Source organism: Cavia porcellus, unplaced genomic scaffold (genome assembly GCF_034190915.1).
Source record: "Cavia porcellus strain 051 isolate PalLab524CR breed Dunkin Hartley unplaced genomic scaffold, mCavPor4.1 scaffold_11, whole genome shotgun sequence".
NCBI lineage: Eukaryota > Metazoa > Chordata > Mammalia > Rodentia > Caviidae > Cavia > Cavia porcellus.
This window is the reverse complement of record NW_026947494.1, coordinates 61,937,200-61,956,718: the sequence shown is the minus strand read 5'-3', so window position 1 is coordinate 61,956,718 and position 19,519 is coordinate 61,937,200. Positions and strand designations below refer to the sequence as shown.

Sequence of the window (19,519 nt, the reverse complement as noted above, 5' to 3'; positions counted from 1 at the left end):
ACATTTCCATTCCAAAAGTTACAAATGGGGACACATCCATATATAAGCCATAACATTTTTCATCCACAAATATAAATGTGAATAAATATATTCAGAATTTGATATTGTGCTTTATTTCCTTTCAGAATAAAGGTCCTGTCCTTTATTACTCTCAGAAGACGATGTTCCTGCATGGCACAGAAACAAGTTGTTTTGGATATTTTAGAGTTACTGAAACTCTAGAGTATTAGAGTAGAAATCTGTGTCAAAGAGGGCAAATCACAGTGTCTGTAAGAACAGCACAAACTGTTAGTCCTTGCAGGGCAGAGGGGATGGACACTTGTTTCCTAACATCTTCTAAGGTAGAAGGGCTCAACCATTTTGGCAGCAAGGATTGGTTTCATGGAAGACAATTTTTCTATGCATGGGTGTGTGGATAAAAGGTAGATGTAAGAAGTAGATTATTTTTCACTTAGTATAATCTATGTTTGTAATACCTAATAACTGCATTCTCCAGCACTAGCATCATTGCCTCAGCTCCACCTCAGATCATCATGCATTAGAGCCTCTTAAGGCTCTAGATCCTCAGCATGTGCAGTTCACAGTAGGGACCACTCTTATAGGAGTCTGGTGGCAAGCTGATCTGACAGGAGATGGAGATGGTGCCAGCCACAGTGAACAGCCGTGATCACCTGCCAGCTATGTGGCCCTGTTCCTACAGGCCAGCACCCAAACCAGTCTACTTACCTGGGGCTAGAGACCCCTGCTGTGAGGAAACTCAGAATATATATCTTTGTCACAAAGATGTACTTTCCAACATGCACAGCAAGGACCTCACAACTATAGATGCAGCTTATGGAAATCTGAGCACTTCTTTGTTTGTGAAGACAGCTAGCTACTGCTTTTCCATGTCTGGTTTGAGATAAAGCATGTGGAATATAAAGATGTCTTGGAGCAAAATAAGGTTCTGAGAAATGCTCCCAAGGGAAACTTTACTTTGGATTAATGGAAGAAATTTCAAAGTTTGCTATAATTTATGACCTGATTATGATTCCCAAACATATTTACTAAGAAGCATAGAATTCCATATCCTGGGTTTTACAATATTTAAAAGCCAGGTATGAGGAAAGGTACTGACTGAAGCTGAGTGTGGTGGTGCACACTTGTACTCCTACCACTCTGAGAAGCTGAGGCAGGAGGATTACAGGTTCAAGCTAAGGTGGGGCAACTTAGTTATTATGGAGGCCCTGTCTCAAAATGGAAAATAGAAAAGGGCTTACCTAGTATGTAAAACCCTGGGTTTACCATTGCCCAGCACTGCAAAACCAAAACGAAAGCAAAACAATCAAGTGAAGAAAAACAAAACCAAAACTAATTAACAGTTCTATGAACATCTAGGGTTTAGCACAAGCTTTGGCTCAGCAGATATTTTGGAATAAATACTTTAGCAAACTGTTGGAAAAATGTCTAGATAGTTAAATGATTGGATAGATGGACTACATTATTCTTGATTAGTTATATATAATACTGGATTCCTAGGGATCAGGGGTTTAGCTCAGTGGCACAAGCGCCTGCCTGGCAAGTGAGAGGTCATGAGTTAGATCCTCAGTACCAAAAACAACAACAAAAAAAGAATACTGGATTCCCCAAACAATAAAAAATAGATTACACAGGTTAGGGATTCCACTTAGTATTATAAAGCTTGCCTAGCCCTGAGTTTGATACTCACCACCAATAAGTAATAAATACATTCACTCTATCAAGTTCAGGACTTTTGTTATAGTCCCTTTTACAACAGAAGTATCAGGAAAGTTCTATCATCATCTGAAGTTTCTGGTTCTTAACCCTTACGATTCCATTATGTTGATAAAATGCAATTTATAGTGAAGAGAGGATTGTGGTCACTTATAGCTTTGGCATTCTGCAGTCATTCATTTTACACCAAAGCCTTTTGGTGCATAATAGCTTACGATTTTTGTTTTGTTTTGTTTTTTTCTTTTTGAGACAGGGTCTCATTATACAGTTCAGGATGCCCTTGAGCTCACTTTGCAGCCCAGGCTGGTTTTGAACTGGCAACGATCTTCCTGCCTCAGCCTCCCAAGTGCTGGGATTGCAAGCATGAGTCACCACCTCTGGCCCATAATAGCTTATGTTGACAGACATGTTGAGGACCTTAAATTCACAATGGCTAATTTTGCATACTTCCCTAAGGGATAAAATGGAGGTGTAGGATTATTGGTTCCACCCATTTGAGATTTCCCATTGACTCTTCTTAGTATAAGACCATTTGCACCCTCTTAAATCATCCCAGGATTATACTCCAAGGTAAGATTCTTCTTAGCATAAGGTCATCTATGATTTCTTGAGTTATTCCAGGATTATACTTGCCCACTGAGTCATAAGCATCTAAGACTTCTGCCAAATTGACATCTTTCACTAGCCCCACCTGTCACTGTGTACACCCAATAAATAGTGGCTGTTTTGGAGTGTTGGGTGGACCCATCTGGAGACATTGACTTCCCAGCCACTCATATATTACTAAACTTGTCTTTGTTTTTATATCCTCTCTCCATATCCTTAGCACAGAAAATGAAGGCTCTTTACCAGGTGCCTGATATTTGGCACCAAACATGACCAGAACACATGACCTTTAAGCCACAACCACTATCAAGGTGTTGATAATCCACTGGACCTTGAGTGACCAATTTAAAGGAAAGTGGTGCATTTTACTAATTATACAGCTCATGATACAAGTAGCAAATAGGAATCTATTCTAAGAGTCTATCATCAAGGTTAATAATGGAGCAAACACATTCTTTATTTGCAGAAGAGAAAAAATTTAGCCTAGTGATTATGAGGTTATTAAATGATGCAGACATCAAGATGCCATTGAAACAAGTTTTTAGATCACTCATTCACATAGCTAAATTCTATCTTTCCTTTGCCAAAGGGGGTATACTCAATATAAGAGTTTGAGATAAAATAGGTGAGAGCTTTCATGTAGCTAAAACAATAGCTATGTATAACCTAGTGAAAGTGATCCTCTCATCATTGCAACATAACTTAGGAAAAAAAGCAAATCAACAGCCAGTTATCATTACAATATACTCTAACTGTGCTGATTAAATGATTATACAATGATGCATATGAAATGGAAAAGAGCCCTGATATAAACACAAGGATAAAAGCCAAATCACCATGATAGCATGACTCCCAATGGGCTGCTGGAGAAAAAATAAATGTGTTTAAAAAGTATGGGTAGTCAAATTATATTCATTTTTGCAAGATATTTATAATGAAATGCAAAACTTTTCCAATTTACTCACACATTCAGCTTTGTTCTCTACATCCTATTTGGAAAATAATGCTTCTGCTGCCATGCTTCCTACATTCCTCACTTTATATGAGTCTGATAAACATAAGCATGTAAGCAGGAAAATTTATTTTTCTTACAATATTTCTGCTCATACTCCTACTTGTACTATTAAATTAAATGAAAAATTCTGTACTGGACTGACAAATAAAAGACTTGATATCATTATGGTCAATAGCCAGTCTTGGCTACCTGCTTAGCTGACTAGACCTGCCTCCACAGCTCTGATAGGCTTAGGCTTCCCTCAATCTGTCTCACAAAATGCTCTACCACTTTTGTATATGGTCCCTGATGAACAAACAGGCATTATAACACCATTTATTGCACCCATTCCCATAAATTTATGGGGCAGAGACCTAATGAAAGAGGGGGGCTCTGTCCTAGTTATTTCTGCCCCTCAGAAGTGCATATCACTTGCTAACAAGATGATGGTTAAGATAGGATATCAAGGAAACAAATGCCTGGGTAAGAACTTATAGGGTTATACACTTCCAGTTGAGCCTTTAATAAAACAAGGTGGATCTGGAATTGGATGTGAGTCAAATTTATAGTGGGGCCACTGGCACTTCTCCGCCTATTTCTTGATTGCTAATTTAGTGGAAAACTGGAGAGACAAAATGGATTTCTCAATGACCTCCCACTCAGGAGAAGTAAAGGATCTTATTAACATTAGTAGAAGAACAGTTACCATTAAGTCACCCTAAGCCATTTGTTGACCTGTGGAATACTTCTGTGTTTGTAATACCAAAAGGATCAGGCAAGTGGAGTTTAATACAAGATTTGAGAGTTGTAAATTCTTGCATATTGCAAATAGGGGCACTACAACCTGATGTACCTAGTGTTACTGTAATCCCACAGCACTGACCTATGGTTGTTATTGATCTTAAAGACTGCTTTTTAAATATTCCACTGTCTCCTCAGGATTGATCTTTGTTTTTGCATTTTCAGTACCTAGCACTAGTTTTCACAAGCCAGTAAAGCATTTTCAATAGACTGGGCTCTTGCAGGAATGGCAAATACTGCCACACCATGCCAGCTGTTTGTAGCACAAGCTTTGAAAAGATGTAGAACTCAATTCTCTCAAGCTTGTATTATCCACTATATGGGTAATATCTTACTTCCTTTGTCTTCTAAATCTAAGTTACTGATGCTATTTGAAGAAGTCAAGAGAGATTTACTTGCTTTTGACCTTCAACTAGCTCCTGAAAATGTACAAATGATAAGTCTTTATGATTACTTGGGCTCTAGTGTTTCTGAAAGTATAATTAAACCACAAAAGATTCAGCTAATGATAGATAAACTACAAACTTTAAATGACTTCCAAAAACTGTTAGGAGATATTAATTGGCTTGGGCCCAAATTAGGCAACCTATCAGTTACAAACTTTATATAATATTATTCAAGGTGATAAAGATTTAAATTCTCCCCAGCAACTCACAGACATGGCCAGACAGGAACTGAAATTAGTTGAAAAATATCTGCATTCTAGGCAATGTTTTAGAGTTGATGCTACTCAACCTTTTTGTCTATTCACATTACAGAGCCCTCATTTTCCTGCAGGACTGTAAGAGCAGTCGCTTAATAAGATTCTTATTCTTGGGCTGGGGATTTAGCTCAGCGGCATAAGCACCTGCCTTGCAAGCAGGCGGTCGTGAGTTCGATCCCCGGTACCGATAAAAATGAAAAAGACAAAAAAAAAAAAAAAAGATTCTTATTCTTATGGAATGGCTGCTCTTGCCAAATCAACTAGTAAAAACTCTCCAGTTATATGTAGAACAAATAACAAAAATAGTGATTATGGGAAGAAATAGAGCATGTCAGTTCTCTGGATATGATCCAAATGTTATTGTAGTACCATTAGATGCTCAACAAAGACAGACCTTGCTCCAGGCTGCCTTATTCTGGCAAGTAGCATTTGCTCAGTTCCTAGAGACAACAGATAACCACTACTCTAGTGACCTGCTTTTGTAATTTTTCTTCACACTTCTGTTATTCTCCCAAAGGTTACTCATTTCCAGCCATTGACAGGACAGGACTCCTACCTACTTTATAATTCTTCTAGAGGGAAAGCAGCTCTCTGGAGCTGCTTCCTCCACCACTCCTTTACTAAGTGCTTTCAGCACAGCATGCAGAGATCAAGGATTCTATGTGTTTTTGAACAATTTGCAGACCAACTCCTTAATATAGTAAGAGAATCCTCTTATGCAGTATATCTAACCCAAAAGATTGAAGCCACTTCTATTTGCTCCACCATCAAGCCTACTTTATTACAACTATTTTTAAAATTACAGAAAGCTATACTTAACAGAATTAACCTATGCTAATCTCCCAGACCTGTTACCATCAGGAAATTATAAAACAGATCTTGTCAACTTGATGTCCATTTTTGTCAAAGCAATTCAATCCCATGTTTTTTGATTAAAATTCTAGATCTCTGCAAAAGGAATTTAAAATCACTAGAGCTCAAGCTAGACAGTGATGGCATATCCTTCCTGCCAGCTCATTCCTAGACCTGTTCCTAGGCAGGATTGCAATCTAAGAGATCTTAGAACCAGTTAGTTGTGGTAAATGGATACAGCCTCTTTAAACAAACTTACGTATATTTGTGTCATTATAAATACCTTGTCACATATGATCCATACCATCTGTCCTTCAGGTGAACAAAGTTGACATGTTATATAGCATTGTGCATCAGAATTTGCTACATTAGAAGTGCCATGCACACACACACACACACACACACACACACACACACACACACACACACAAACAAACTAATAATGGTCTTGCCTATATAGAAGGCATTTTCAGAGTTTTCTTGATACCTGGAATACACTGTATGCTAAAGGAATCCCCTTTAATCCTCAAGGTCAAGCAATAATTGAGCACACTCAACTTTTTTTAAAGAGCAGAACATATTTATTGAGAGAAAGAAAGCTTCTGTCTGAGAGAGATGCAGACGGGGTCCTGAGTGGCTTTCCAAAGACTGCATTTTCTAGGGACTTTTATAGAGCAAAACCATGAGGTGAAATGGGTCCAAAATGGGAACTCGCAAAGTGGGCATAAGGTGGGACAGAACTATTGTCAACCAATAAGATGCATTGCTCAGGTAAAATTGATTAAATTGAAGGCAAATGAGGAAGCAAGCCATGTAGCAAGTGGGCAGAGTACACTCAGCTAGCTAAACAGAAGAAAGGAGGAATACAAGGTCAGAATTCTCCTCAAATGTATTTAAATTTTGCTACGTATGTTCTAAACTTTCTGAACTCTGCTTCTGATTGTAACTTGCTGCCAGCCATGTTACATAGAGGACAGGAATCTACCCACTCAGAGATTTTTACCCCCTGTAGCTTGGGGGACCTCCAAGCCGGTGTTTGGAACCGTCCAGCGTCACTCTTAAATTGGGGCAGAGGACACACATGTATTCTCACAGGAAATGGAAAGACATTATGGATTCCATCCCAATGTGTGTGCTCATGGACTGGCCAGCTCCACAGAGGATCATCTGCATCACTTCCAAGCACAGAGAGATCTCAAACCACCGATTCAAGCCTTCTGGTGTCTAAGCACTGGGAATCCCTCTTTTCCCTGGAAGAAGATTCCCTATTACCCTTTGGAGTAACACACCTTGGCCAAAATTCAACTCACCTATGCAGGACATTAAATTCTCTACCAAGACCACAAACAATAAACCTGATAGCACATTGTCCGTTGTCCGGGGAAGCCCTGCAGCAGTCCATTCATCAGATTTACCACCTAGTTAACAGTTCAGTCACCTGAAAATTTTATTCCTTGCAATTCATGCTGTCCTGCTACAGTGCTCACCCACTCCACATACTTAAAATTACTTTTCGTAGTCTGTCCCATTAGCAGGAGTGATTACATACAGCTATAAAAAAAAACCAGTTCTGCCACCAGATATGACTATCCTATATATATATATATGGCTATTAGAGCAACACTGAGTAACTTGAATATGTGGAAATTCTAATCAGACAAACCATCAGCCAAGAACTCATCTTAATAACTGTCTTTGTCTTTGCTTTCACTTGTAAAAAAAGGTTTTATTCCTTACCATTCTTATTACAGGAGATCTCTATTAATTGACCTGCAAGTTCTCTTGTGTGTATTTATTTGTCTGTCTATTCAACTACAAAGAGCTATTTTGAGCTCAAAAATGTTTTTCTTTTTGATACATTTGTCTAATTTGTGTTAACTTACAGATAAATGTCATCAAAATTAAAAGCATGCTTTTATGTAATGAGTATAAAATGAATTTTATAAATGTAATACGTATTTTTGCTTATGTACTATGACTCAAAAATCTCTGATTAATCAGAATTGTATATTAAATGTTCTGACCCAGTTTTCATAGATTGTTAGAAATTTGTTAAGGTAACTAAATAGGGATCCTTCAGTTTTAGGGTTCCAGTTGATAAATAAGGAAGTAGCTGCTTGAAGAAATTTCTCCAGTCCTTGTTCATTAGTAGAGAGCCCCAATAATCTCCATGGCCTTAAGGGAGACACCCCAATAAATGTTCTTTACAATATATTATTGTGATATGTTCATATTAGACATAGTCAAAAGATTAAATTTTCTAGACAATGAGGTTTTTATTTAAAGGTACTCTACTACAAAGGTTTTCATATGGCTATGACAATTGACTGCTATTAACCTCACGGTGTATTACATGTATTCATGCCTTCAGATATACAGGTCTTCCAAAATGTAAAACAGATCTCCAATTGTCTTGCTTTGAAGTCTGTGTCTCATATATTGTTTTATTATTATCTGTTTTGTTCTGTTTAATTTTATGCTCTTTAAAAATAAAATTTAAAACATAAAAAATTAAAAAGTGTAAAACAGGGATTATTTATGGTAATATAATTTTGTTTCAGATTCAGACCTCTGGCTTTAACAGAAATTTACAAGATGTACATCCTACTAAAGGTCAACAAGTTTCTTATGTATTGCATGGGGATGACTGACTAAAAGAGAGTATTTTATATCAAAATTGAAATTCAGGTATGTCACAAAAATGTCATCATGGTTGTGATGGTAGTTTTGATTTGGAATTTTCTGCATAAAATGTAACTGTTTGTAAATATTCTAGAGATTAAAGTGGTAAAACATCCATGATTGTTAGAAAACAATGGTTTCATTTTGTGTTCTAAAGTGCTTGATATTTAGATAAGCTTATTGCTTCTATTACACTGTACTGTTATCAGTCTTTTCTTCTGGATGTTCAAGAGCTGAGGTTTGGAGACCAAAAACTAGAAACATAGACAGGCCACGATGATAACCAATATTTTGCCCCCAGCTATCACACATTGATGAGTCCTCAGGGCATAAGAGAACTTGTGCTGTGATATCCTGCACTTAGTGAGTCCTTGGTCTTCTGGTTAAGGAGACTGTAGGATCACAGAGGAACCTGATCATCAGTGTGTAGTGTGCTTACGAGGAATAAAAAGTCTTCTAAGGAGAGAGAAAAGTGCCTAAAGAGAGACAAAAATCTGCCAAGCTTTTACAGAAAGCAATTTGGTGAAGCAATGGCAATGAGTCATTTAAACGATTGACACTTATAGAAGTATCAAGAGGTACTGTGCATGGTTCCGAGGCAATTCCTGAGGAGACTTAACTCACCTTGATAGACAGCAAGAAGTTAATTTTAATTAATATAGGTCTCACTTTAACTGGGTCTTAAACACCCAGCAGAAAAGTACAAACAAAAGATGTATAAAAACAATGCCATAGTGATGAACTAGACATCCAAACAGGAAGGTGAAATGGAACAGTGCAGTTAATAACATGGATCGAGGGTATGCTTGTGTGGATGACAGAGGAACATCACTATGGCTGCCCTTTCTGGACATGCAACCATGGAGAAAAAAATATCACAGCCCCATGGTGGAACCTATTCCAGTACAGCTCTCTGGTGCAAGCATTTTCAAGGATGACCCTGGGGAATGGCTTGGCATCACCAGTGCTGAGATCCACACAGGCTATAAAACTTATGACGTGAGGATAACTAAAGGAGATAAATAGAAGGCTGACATCTTAGTGATGTAATAGGACCTTCCATAGACTCCTAGGAATGTTTATTGTTATGATGGTTATCATATCAATGTGCTGTTTCGACTGCTTCAATTACAAACACAAAAAGGCGGTATGTTGGGGACCACAAATTCACAATGGCTAATTTTGCATAAAAGGGATAAAGTGGAGGTTTGGGATTATCCTTACCACCCATTTGAGATTTCCCATTGCCTCCTCTTAGCTTAAGACCATTTATATCCTCTTAAAATTATACTCTAGGACAAGATTCTTCTTCTCATAAGATCATCTATGCCCTCTTGAGTTATTCCAGGATTATACTTGCCCATTAAGTAATAAGCCTCTAAGACTTCTGCCACATTGGAATCTTTCACTAGTGTTGTCTATCATAATATATACCCAATAAATGGTGGCTATTTTGGAGTTCTGGGTGGACCCATCTGGAGATATTGACTTCTCAACCATTCATGTATTACTAAATTTCTCTCTGTTTTTCATCCTCTCACCAACAATTGGGCGTCTTCACTCAGGGCCCGATAAAGACAACCTCTTTGGGGGACTGTGGAAAATTCTTTTTGTACCAGGGATTTTACTCATGACCTCACTCTTGCCAGGCAGGCACTTGCTGAGCTAAAATCTTATTCTTGGAAGTTCCCAGCTAAAATCTTATTCTTGGAATTCCGTGCTTTGCTCTTCATTGAAAAGGATGGGCACTTTCTGGAAACAAAATGGGAGATGACATCTCTGGGGAGATTTCTAGGGTGTATCCTCACTGTCATAAGCACTGAGTGAAAGTTTATATGGAACATCAGCCAACTTTTGCTAAGAAATCCACCTGGTGCAGTGGTTAACTTCCTTGTTGCTGGAACCAAACCTCTTTCAATCTCAGCTCTATCACTTTTTTTGGGAAAGTTACTTACAAATTCTCCATTGCCCGGTTCTTAATCTGTTGAATGATGATCATCATGATGCATTCTCCAAAAGACTTTGGTAAACATTAAATAGCTGAAATACTAAAACTTTGGTTTCCAAGAATAATTAATTCCAGAAACATGCTTTTATCCAAAGCACTTGTATATCAAAGTGAACTTCCTCATAAGAACTAATTAAAATTCAGTTTGTTCCATAACCCCAAAATATATAAAAGTGATTGCAGTACGTTCATATAATATAAAATAATAAAGAAAACATAAAACATAAAATAAATTAACTTGCACTTACCTTTGAAAACCTTCATGGGTGATACAAGGGAGATGAGACACAGGTTATTATGTAGGACAACTTTCATCATCACTAACTGAATCACTGCTACCTATTGGTTAAATGTTTCTTCTTTTCGGTGGGGGTAAGGGGCACAGGGACTCAAACTCAGGATCTCATGCTTGAGCCAGGTGCTGCATTGCTGAGCTATATTCCCCGCCTCTGGAGTCTTTTTCTTTTCATGAAACTGTAACATGGAATCTATCCATTGACACATTTGCCTCTTGTGAGGATTTGTGGGAATGTGACATAGTGCTGTCATTAAACAGACTCATCACCTACACGGCCACAGTCTTGCTCAAGTGCAGCTTTTCTACAAAATGTTATACTGTTTCCTACATTTTACACGTCTCACTAATATAATTTGAAATGAGGGATTCTAACTTTTTCCTCTTCCTCTTCTGTAAATGAGCTCTCTGTAACCTCTTTCTGTTGGAAAATTATCAGCCATAATCTTACAGAGAAAAAGACACACACACACACACACACACACACACACACACACACACACCGGGGGGGGGGGGAGGGAGAGAGAGAGAGAGAGAGAGAAGGAAGGAGGGAAAGAGAGGGGCCATTGGCTCAGCTGTGATCATGTGATACTTGGCATCATGTGCAATTCATAATGCAGGATAAGACATCATTTGTTTATCAAGTTAAAATTTATTAGAAAGTTTTCCTCATCTTTCAGAACACTCACAGAACAAATTACTTGCAATCCAAAATTTTAGTGTATATTTAAAATCCAAGAACTGGGCTTTGCATGTATTGCTTATTATTTTTCTCATTGTTTCTTACTTGTGAATAAATGTGCCAACCCAGGCCCTCTATATTCTTGGGGAGGTGTCAGCTCTGTGCATTTATGCATTTGCATTGACTTAGTTACATTGCTTTATTCCAGGACAAGGACATGAGTGTCAGTGGCTGTGCCTAAGAAGCTGAGACAAGGTACTGGTGACATTTGAGGATGAGTCGAGGCAGGCCTCATGTGGTTCCCATGTGCCTCTGCTCACAGCTGACACACCAGCAGGACCAGTCTCAACCTTGGACAGCTCATGCCGATGTGCTGGTACCAAAGAAGTTCTCTCATAGTCTGTTTTGAGTACTTCCCCTTGTGCCTGTTCCCCACCACTATAATCTTCCTGCATCTGGGTTATTCCATTCTAGCTGTCAACCAATGAGGAGGAAGATCATCATTGGGCTTTATGTGAATAAGAAACCTATTGTTGAGCCACTGACATATCTATTTAATTGAATATTGCAATACTATTTATAGTGGGTCTAAATCTGATTTTCAGCTAGTCTCTAATATTCAGTTAGCCTCCAGCTAGGTGCTATGCTGCAACTATCCAAACCTTGCAACTGACTTCTCTTCCAAAGAAAAACACTTCAAATGCATTTTTGATCTCAAGAATACCAAGCTTTAATTGATATAGTTGTATCCAACTTTTTCATATCCTGTAAATACTTTCATAACAGTGAGTGTTAGACTCTTCTGATAATCTGCAGAAAAATAAAAGGTACTCACATATAGAAATACATCTCCATAGTGTCTGAGAGTTAATAGATCCCTGAGGTCCACACAAGGGGTCCAGAATAAGAGCCTGGTCTCCATGTAAATAAGGATAAAGATCAATTTTATTGCAGTCTTTTCCTTCTGAATTGTCCTCTCTTCAGTATTAAAAGGATTCACTGATTTGGCTGTAAATGGGTACTTAATAGAGAGTTAATCTTTCTGCTTCTCTATGTAACCATGCAATTTGGGCTTTTCCTAGAAGACTGTTCTTCATTTGCTACATAGTTTTGCCTCAGGAAGGAAATATATTTGATTCAGGACAAATTTTGGTGACAAAGATCTTTCTGCAACTGATCTTTCTCCCAACTGAAAATTTTCCTTTCTTGTTCTTTTAATAGGGAGACTGTGTTGCCTAGATTTTCTTTTTTTTAAATTTTATTTAAGGAGAAAAAGAAAAAAAAAGCAGAGAAAGGGTACAAGTTATACAGATTTACAGAAAAAAATAAACAGTAGGAAATCACTAGTTAATGGATTACATATTGTCATCTTAGAAATAATTGTTCAAGTTACAAAATTAAAGCTTATAAAGTGGACATTCCAACAGTGAGACTGCAAACAGTTCTGTTCAATGATCCAACAAAACTCAGTAATATCATTATCTATCTTATACACTTAAATATACATGCAGTTATATCATTTAGAGCACTTTCTTTTCCTCTCTTTTGTACAATGACAATTACACATTTTGGGTTTTGTTGCTCCCACAGTTCTTACTACTTTTTTGGAAGAGAGTAGAACCAAATGTGACATAACAGAACAGAGTCAGTCAAATCAAAAGGGTGCACATAATAGATAATGTAAAAACAAAATACAAGGTGATCAACAATGGTTACCATAATGCCTCCCACTATCTCTAATAGAATTGCCTATATCATCAGTTATAATAAAATTGAACAAAACAGTAAAGAACAAAACCAACAAAACCAAAACATTGGAGACATTATAGGTCTTCAAAAGTAGATAATAGTCAACCAGAATGGGCGTCATAATGAATCGCACTATCTTCACAGCTGTTGCCTAAACTTTCGAACCTGGTACTATCAAGCAAAACAGAATAGAGGAACATCAGTCAAAACAAGATGGTGAGAGCAATACAGGGCTTTAAATCAAGATAATGGAAAGTCAAAGTAGGTTACTATAATATATCCTGCTATTTTTTATTTTTCCCTTCATTAAAAGGATAAAAATAAAAAAGTAAATAATAAAATGGAGATTGAGATAAAAGAGGGCATAACAGCAAAACAGTGCAGATCAAAATGTAACCATTTAAGCAAAATAGTGTTTCACCACAAGATAATCCCAACATAAAAGTAGTTACCATATTGTCTCTTTCCTTGAAATCTTTGAGTATAGCTTCATATACTGTAGCATCAAATATATCAAAACAATGTAAAACCATTTAAGAGAATGACAGTATTACAGTGTATTTAGAATCAACTAACAGAAAATGAACAATGGTTTCTGTATAATCTCCTTGTCTATGAAAGTTTTTGCTTATACTATCATATATAATAAAATCCAATAAGATACAACCTGTTTAGACCAATAGAGACAGAAGAACAAAAGCTTGATGAGACTTCAAAACAAGAAGATACTAAATCAGTATTACCTATTAAGATGTCATTTTCTCCAAAATAGCTGTTCCTATCATCCAATCTTCTCTGTCTCATTTCTGTTGAGCTCTTTTTCTGTCATAGGTTGTCAGTTTGTCTTCTTCATTTTGTTTTCTGCTCCATTCATTGTGGCCTCTCTGCCACTATTTCTGGATTCTTCGTATTTTTCTTTTTTAGAATATCCCGCAGTATTCTCTGTAGAGTTGAATTGATGGTTGCATATTCCCCTAGATCCTCTTTATCCTGGAAGCACCTTGTTTTTCCATCAATTTCCAGGGATAGTTTTGTAGGACATATCAATCTTGGCTGGAGATTATTACCTTTCAAAGCTTGAATTATTTCCCCCCACGCTCTTCGTGATTTAATGGTTTGTGCCGAGAAATCTGCTGTAATTCTGTTGGGTGTTCCCTTGTAAGTGATCTGTTTCTTGTCTCTGACAGCTTTTAATATTCTGTTCTTGTATTGGATTTCTGGAATTTTAATTATTATATGCCTGGGTGTTGCTCTGTTTGGGTTGTAGGTGGTTGGGGTCCTGTATGCTTCAGGAAACAACTGAGATACAACTGAGTATCTTTACCTTTTGCTAAATTAGGAAAATTCTCCTGGATTATTTCTGTGAGTAGCTTTTGTAGTTCATTTGTTTGGGTCCCTAGTTCTTCTTTTATGTTCTTAATTCTTAAGTTATAGATCCTCTTATCATCTTCTAGTCTTTGTATTATTGCTGTTTGTTTCTTTATTATTTTTAAGAAGTTTTTCACTTCATGCTCCCATATTACAAATCTGCCCTCCAGTTCAGATAATCTGTCCTTAGTTTCTTTCAAGCTGTTATGCCAGTTTTTGATAGACTTTTTAGTTTCCTGGTAATCTCTTTGAACCTGCTTCATGTATTCTATGCTTTCTCTATTTTCTCCATCAAGCAATTCACCCTCTTTTGCTGTTCTTCCATTCCAGCATCTGTTTTTTCTTCGGTGGTGCTTAGCATTTCTCTAATTATTCTGCTTATGTCTAGCTTCAGGTCATTAATAACTTCATTCCTGAACTTGTCTATGAGGTTCTGGAGGTAGCGCTTTATATCTATTGGTGCTGTGTCTGCTATTGCCTCTTTCTCAGGATTGGGGGCCGAGGAGCCTTTCTTGTTGCTGCCTCTTCCCATATTCTTTGTTCCTTATATATGCAAGTGTATATAGGAGGCCCAGCTTCCTTCCCTGTTGGCCACAGTCTGATTGAATTGCGCCAGCTAGGTGTTCCCACCCACCACAGCGCACCAGGAAGTTGCAGACCAGGCAGCCTATGCGGGGCTCGCCCTTCCAGGTCAATCTACCTTCAGGCACTGGGACCTGAGTTGTGCTAGCCTACTGGGTCTCAGCCAGCAGTGTTACATAGGCTAGGCACTGCTCACTAATCCCGCTTGAGAGGGGGATACGTGACTGAAGTCACTGCAGTGCCCTGTTCCCGCAAGTCTTCCTGGTCCCAGAATGTCCTCTGTTGGAGTCTCCTAAACCGTGGAAGAGTCCCAGTTTCTCTCACTCACTGCAGGTCAATGCACAGCTCCACACCCGTCCTGCTTTCAACTCCATTCACCGATTCCCATTCTCAGAGCTTTCGCACGTCTCTCTCCCTGCCAAGCTGATGTAGACGCAGCAGCAGGAAACCCAAATCATGGCTTCCAATGCTGCGGGCTCCAGCTTCCACACTGAGGCTTTTCTGGTCCTGTTATAGCATCAGGATTGCATTCCCATTTGTTTTCTCTCAGCCAAGTTCATTTTCTTGGGTCAGCAGGACATATCTCCTCTTGCTTATGATTCCTTACTCCGCACCATTCCTGAATTCTAAGCTGGGTCTTTCAGAGAGCCTCCGTAGCTGCTGCTATCTGTCCTCCATGTTCTCCGAAGTCCTAGATTTTCTTGCAAGGAGAATCTTCAAGGAAGGGGGGAAAGATTTAGGAAATGGGAAAAGGTTTAGGAAGCTTAGGAATACAACTCAGCAGTACATCACCTGCCTAGAAAAAGGTTGGATGGAGAGGGTTGACTTGTAGGCAGTCAGTGTATGTGCTCAAAAACACTTAGTGAAGAATTGTGGAGAAAACTCTTATTACAGGGTAATCATATGAAATTATATCTGGCTACCTCTTTCCTATTCAGTGGAGCAGATACAGCTTTGTAGTTCCAAATAAGCAAGTCGAGTGGCTTCTGTTCTAGGGGTTCCTTGTTAACAATTAATGTCCATTTTTATCTTTGCATTTAGAAGATGTTTTTTCATGTGTGAAAACAAACCAGAGATAGAAGGAAGAAATCTGGGTGAGAGAAAGAAAACTTGATTAGAGGTTTTGAGCACAATGAAAATCAACGTCTCTAAACTGGATTCTAGGCTTTACTCTTGCTAACTCTTATAGCCCAAAAATGAGCTCCCCTCCAACCTGGAGTCCAAAAATGGGGCAAAATGTGTCTTTGAAGAAAATGCAGTGCTGATTTATTTTTCCTGGGCCCAGAGACACAGTGCAGTTCCCGTTCCCAAGGCTGTGTGTCCCACCTTCAAACTTTTTTTTAGCAAATACAATTTACAAAGTAAGGGGTTATGGGCATGGATTAGGAAATGAGAAAATCCTTGATCCTCTAAGGAATGAGGAAGACCTTTGTTTCCCTTTGCAGAGGACAGAGAGTTCTCGCAGGAATTTACAATCCTTTGTCAAGTTATTTTAGCACTCAATTTTAGATAACATCTGTCATTTGCAGAGGGCAGCAATGGTTAGCATATCAATTAGGTCAGATTCCCAGGAATTTACAATCCTTTGCAGAGCGGAGCAATGATTAACATATCCATTAGGTCACCCAGGAAGATGGCGCATACAGAACAGGATGACTGGCGCTACAAGTAATTTGGTCATATAACTTGGGCACTGGCTTGGGGAGCCCGTAAGGCACAGATGAAACTACTGACTGGCTGGGAGCTCAGACAGCTCAGCAAATGGACGCTTTCGAAAGAGTTAAGACGCAGCACACACAAACTTTGTGAACTTCCTCAATGTTGCATGAGACCAGCTCAGACTGCAACCTTGTCTGAGCGTTATGGAGCAGAACACAAAATGGAAAGGACCCTCTCTGAAAGCAAGACCTTCAGCTACAGACATCTCCACGGTGGGAGGGGTGAGAGTTGGCATGAGAGCTCACACCTGGGGATCAAAGAATTGAGCTCTAATTCAACCAGCGTTGCCCTTGGGCACCAGCGTTGCCCTTGGGCATGTTGCTGCCACTCTCTGAGCACCAGCTTTGTAGCAGGGAAAAGGGAAGAGACAGTAACCGTTAACTAGATGGTTTAGGTGTAGCACCATCAGGGGCGTAACACATGGCAGACACTGTGTCTGTTCCTGTCCTGGAAAAGCTGCCGACTAGTCAAACCTTTGGTAAATAATTTCATTTTAAATGCTATAAAGAAGTGTGGTATTTAAAAGAAATAGAGCTGGCTCTTTTAAGCAATGAGAGTTTATTTAGTAAAAAAAGCATAGTTTGTTCTCCTATCATTACATGGCCATGTATTTTTTGTTTTGAAATAGCTTTACCTCCCCCAAATTTATTCACTCATTCATCCTAATACAGGACATGGCACTCTAGACCTTTCATCAAACTTTATTCCTCCCAGGGCAATTCAGGAAAAACTGGGTGGGTTGAGAAGGAACAGCCCCCTCCCTTCTTGATCGGTGCCCTCCCCCCGCCCCGCCCCTAAAGACAGGACCTTCGCTGTCAATCACTCTCGGCTCCGCCCCACGTGCCAGTGGCAGTTGACCGGAAAGAAGGAGGAGCCTCACCGGATCCCACCTCTGAAGTCAGGCGCCCCAGGCGCCGTTGCCCTCTGCTGGCCTTGCGAGGTCTTTCTAGGCGTGGAGGCGCAGGACCGCGGCTGGCTGGGCCCCAACGCCGCGCCCTACGCTGCACCTGGCGCCGGGCGGGCCCCGCGAGGCTGCCGCAGTTCTCTGAGTGGAGAAGCCGCGGGCCGGGCCGGGCCGCGACTGGTAATGGCAGACGGCAGACGCGGCCAGCCCTGGTGCTGGCGCTCCGCAGGTAAGGACGGGCCCCACAGGTGGTAAGAAGCAGGAATGCTGGCGACACCGGGGTGGGAAGGAGGCCTGCGGGGAGCTGGGCTTGGCGGGGTAGGCTTGGGGCCCGAGGGCTTTGGGTGGGGGACAGGGACCTAGGTGTTAAGGGATGTGAGGAGGCCAGAGCAGCGCGAGGACCCCCTCCCCAGTGTGGGTGTAGCAGGTGCGTGTGGGCAGGCCTGGGTGAGGGTTCCCCTTTAGTGTTAACCCTATTTCCCTCCCAGGCAGTTGTAGAGAGAGAGTTTGTGGTGATGGGTGTGAAAAGCATTTAGAGGCCTGTACTGTGGGAGAATGTGCTTGTGCACACACCTGTGACTGTGTGTTTGTAAAATATGTGCACCTCTGTGGAGATAACCAAGTGTGTATTTGTAAATGCATGAGTGTGCTTGAATGGAAGGCCATGACCGTGTGTGCTCACGCTGAACACTCCTATCCCTCATCCTGAGACACCATCGCTGCATCTTTGGAGCCCTCAGCTTGGACCCCTGATAGCAGTAGACCTTGTACACAGTCCTGCTCTCTGTGCTTGACTTCCTGTCCTTTGCTGACCCTGCGTTAGGTTGACACTACTGAAACATAGAGAAGCCCCTTCCTGGAGAGATAGCCAGCCAGAAAGGGCAGCCTCCAGGGGAGCATGTGCACGTATCAGCAGTAGTCTTGGTGTCCCACATCTGGTGCGTGTCAATCTAGGTTGCTCTGCTGGGCAGGCATTGCTTCTGGTAACTGTAGGGCTGGGCCTGTCTCCTTGGGGCAGCCAACTTTGGAGCTTGGAATGAGCTTTCTCCAGACTTGAGGCTAAAGCTAGCTCCTGATCAGATCTTTTGTTACCCTGCTTGTTGCCTGAGATGGGTGAGGGCAGAACCTTGCTAGAGGCAGATATGTGAAACTGCAGATCTAGAATTGGGGCCAGTTCCTTGGTTGTAAATTGGCGTCTGTTTCTCAATTGTGCATTTATGAAGGCCAATTATTTAATTAATGATAGCTTCCATATACAGGGGGCAGCTATATGCCTTGCCCTGAGGGCACATTAGCCTCATGAAGTGGGTGGACAGGGAAACTGAGGCTCACAGGGCATGGAGGTACCACCGAACCAAGAAGGGATGATGTCAGGAGTCTGAAATTGTAGCTAAGCTTAGCCACAAAATATGCCCATGTCTATGCAGTGCTGCATGTGTATTTCCTGATTCCCTTAATGATTCACAGCATATATCACTGTGGGTTGATGTTTTTAATTCTTTTGGGGAGATACCAAGAAGAGCAACAGTACTAGTTTTTGAGAAATCTCCTCAGTGATTTCTGCAGTGTTTGCACCGGTCCACACTCCCACTAACAGTAGAGAAGGGTTCCTTTTTCCCCACAGGCCCACCAGTATTAGTTATTGGTTGATTTGTTTTTTTTTTTTTTTTTTTTTTTTGTCTTTTTTGTTTTTATCAGTACCAGGGATCGAACTCACAACTGCCTGCTTGCAAGGCAGGCGCTTATGCCACTGAGCTAAATCCCCAGCCCCTTATTGGTTGATTTCTTAATCATAGCCATTCTTTCTGGGTTAAGATGGCATCTCAGTGTTGTTTTAATT

At 40.0% G+C, this 19,519-nt stretch overlaps 1 long non-coding RNA gene across 1 annotated transcript in view; it reads left to right on the top strand.

Moving 5' to 3' along the window:
• The first annotated feature begins 17,627 nt into the window (after nt 1–17,627).
• LOC106027808 (uncharacterized) overlaps nt 17,628–19,519 on the top strand; it is a 42,087-nt gene continuing 40,195 nt past the window's right edge. The window contains exon 1 of the long non-coding RNA XR_010050568.1: nt 17,628–17,908. This is a non-coding gene — a long non-coding RNA (uncharacterized LOC106027808). The remainder of the gene's footprint in view (nt 17,909–19,519) is intronic.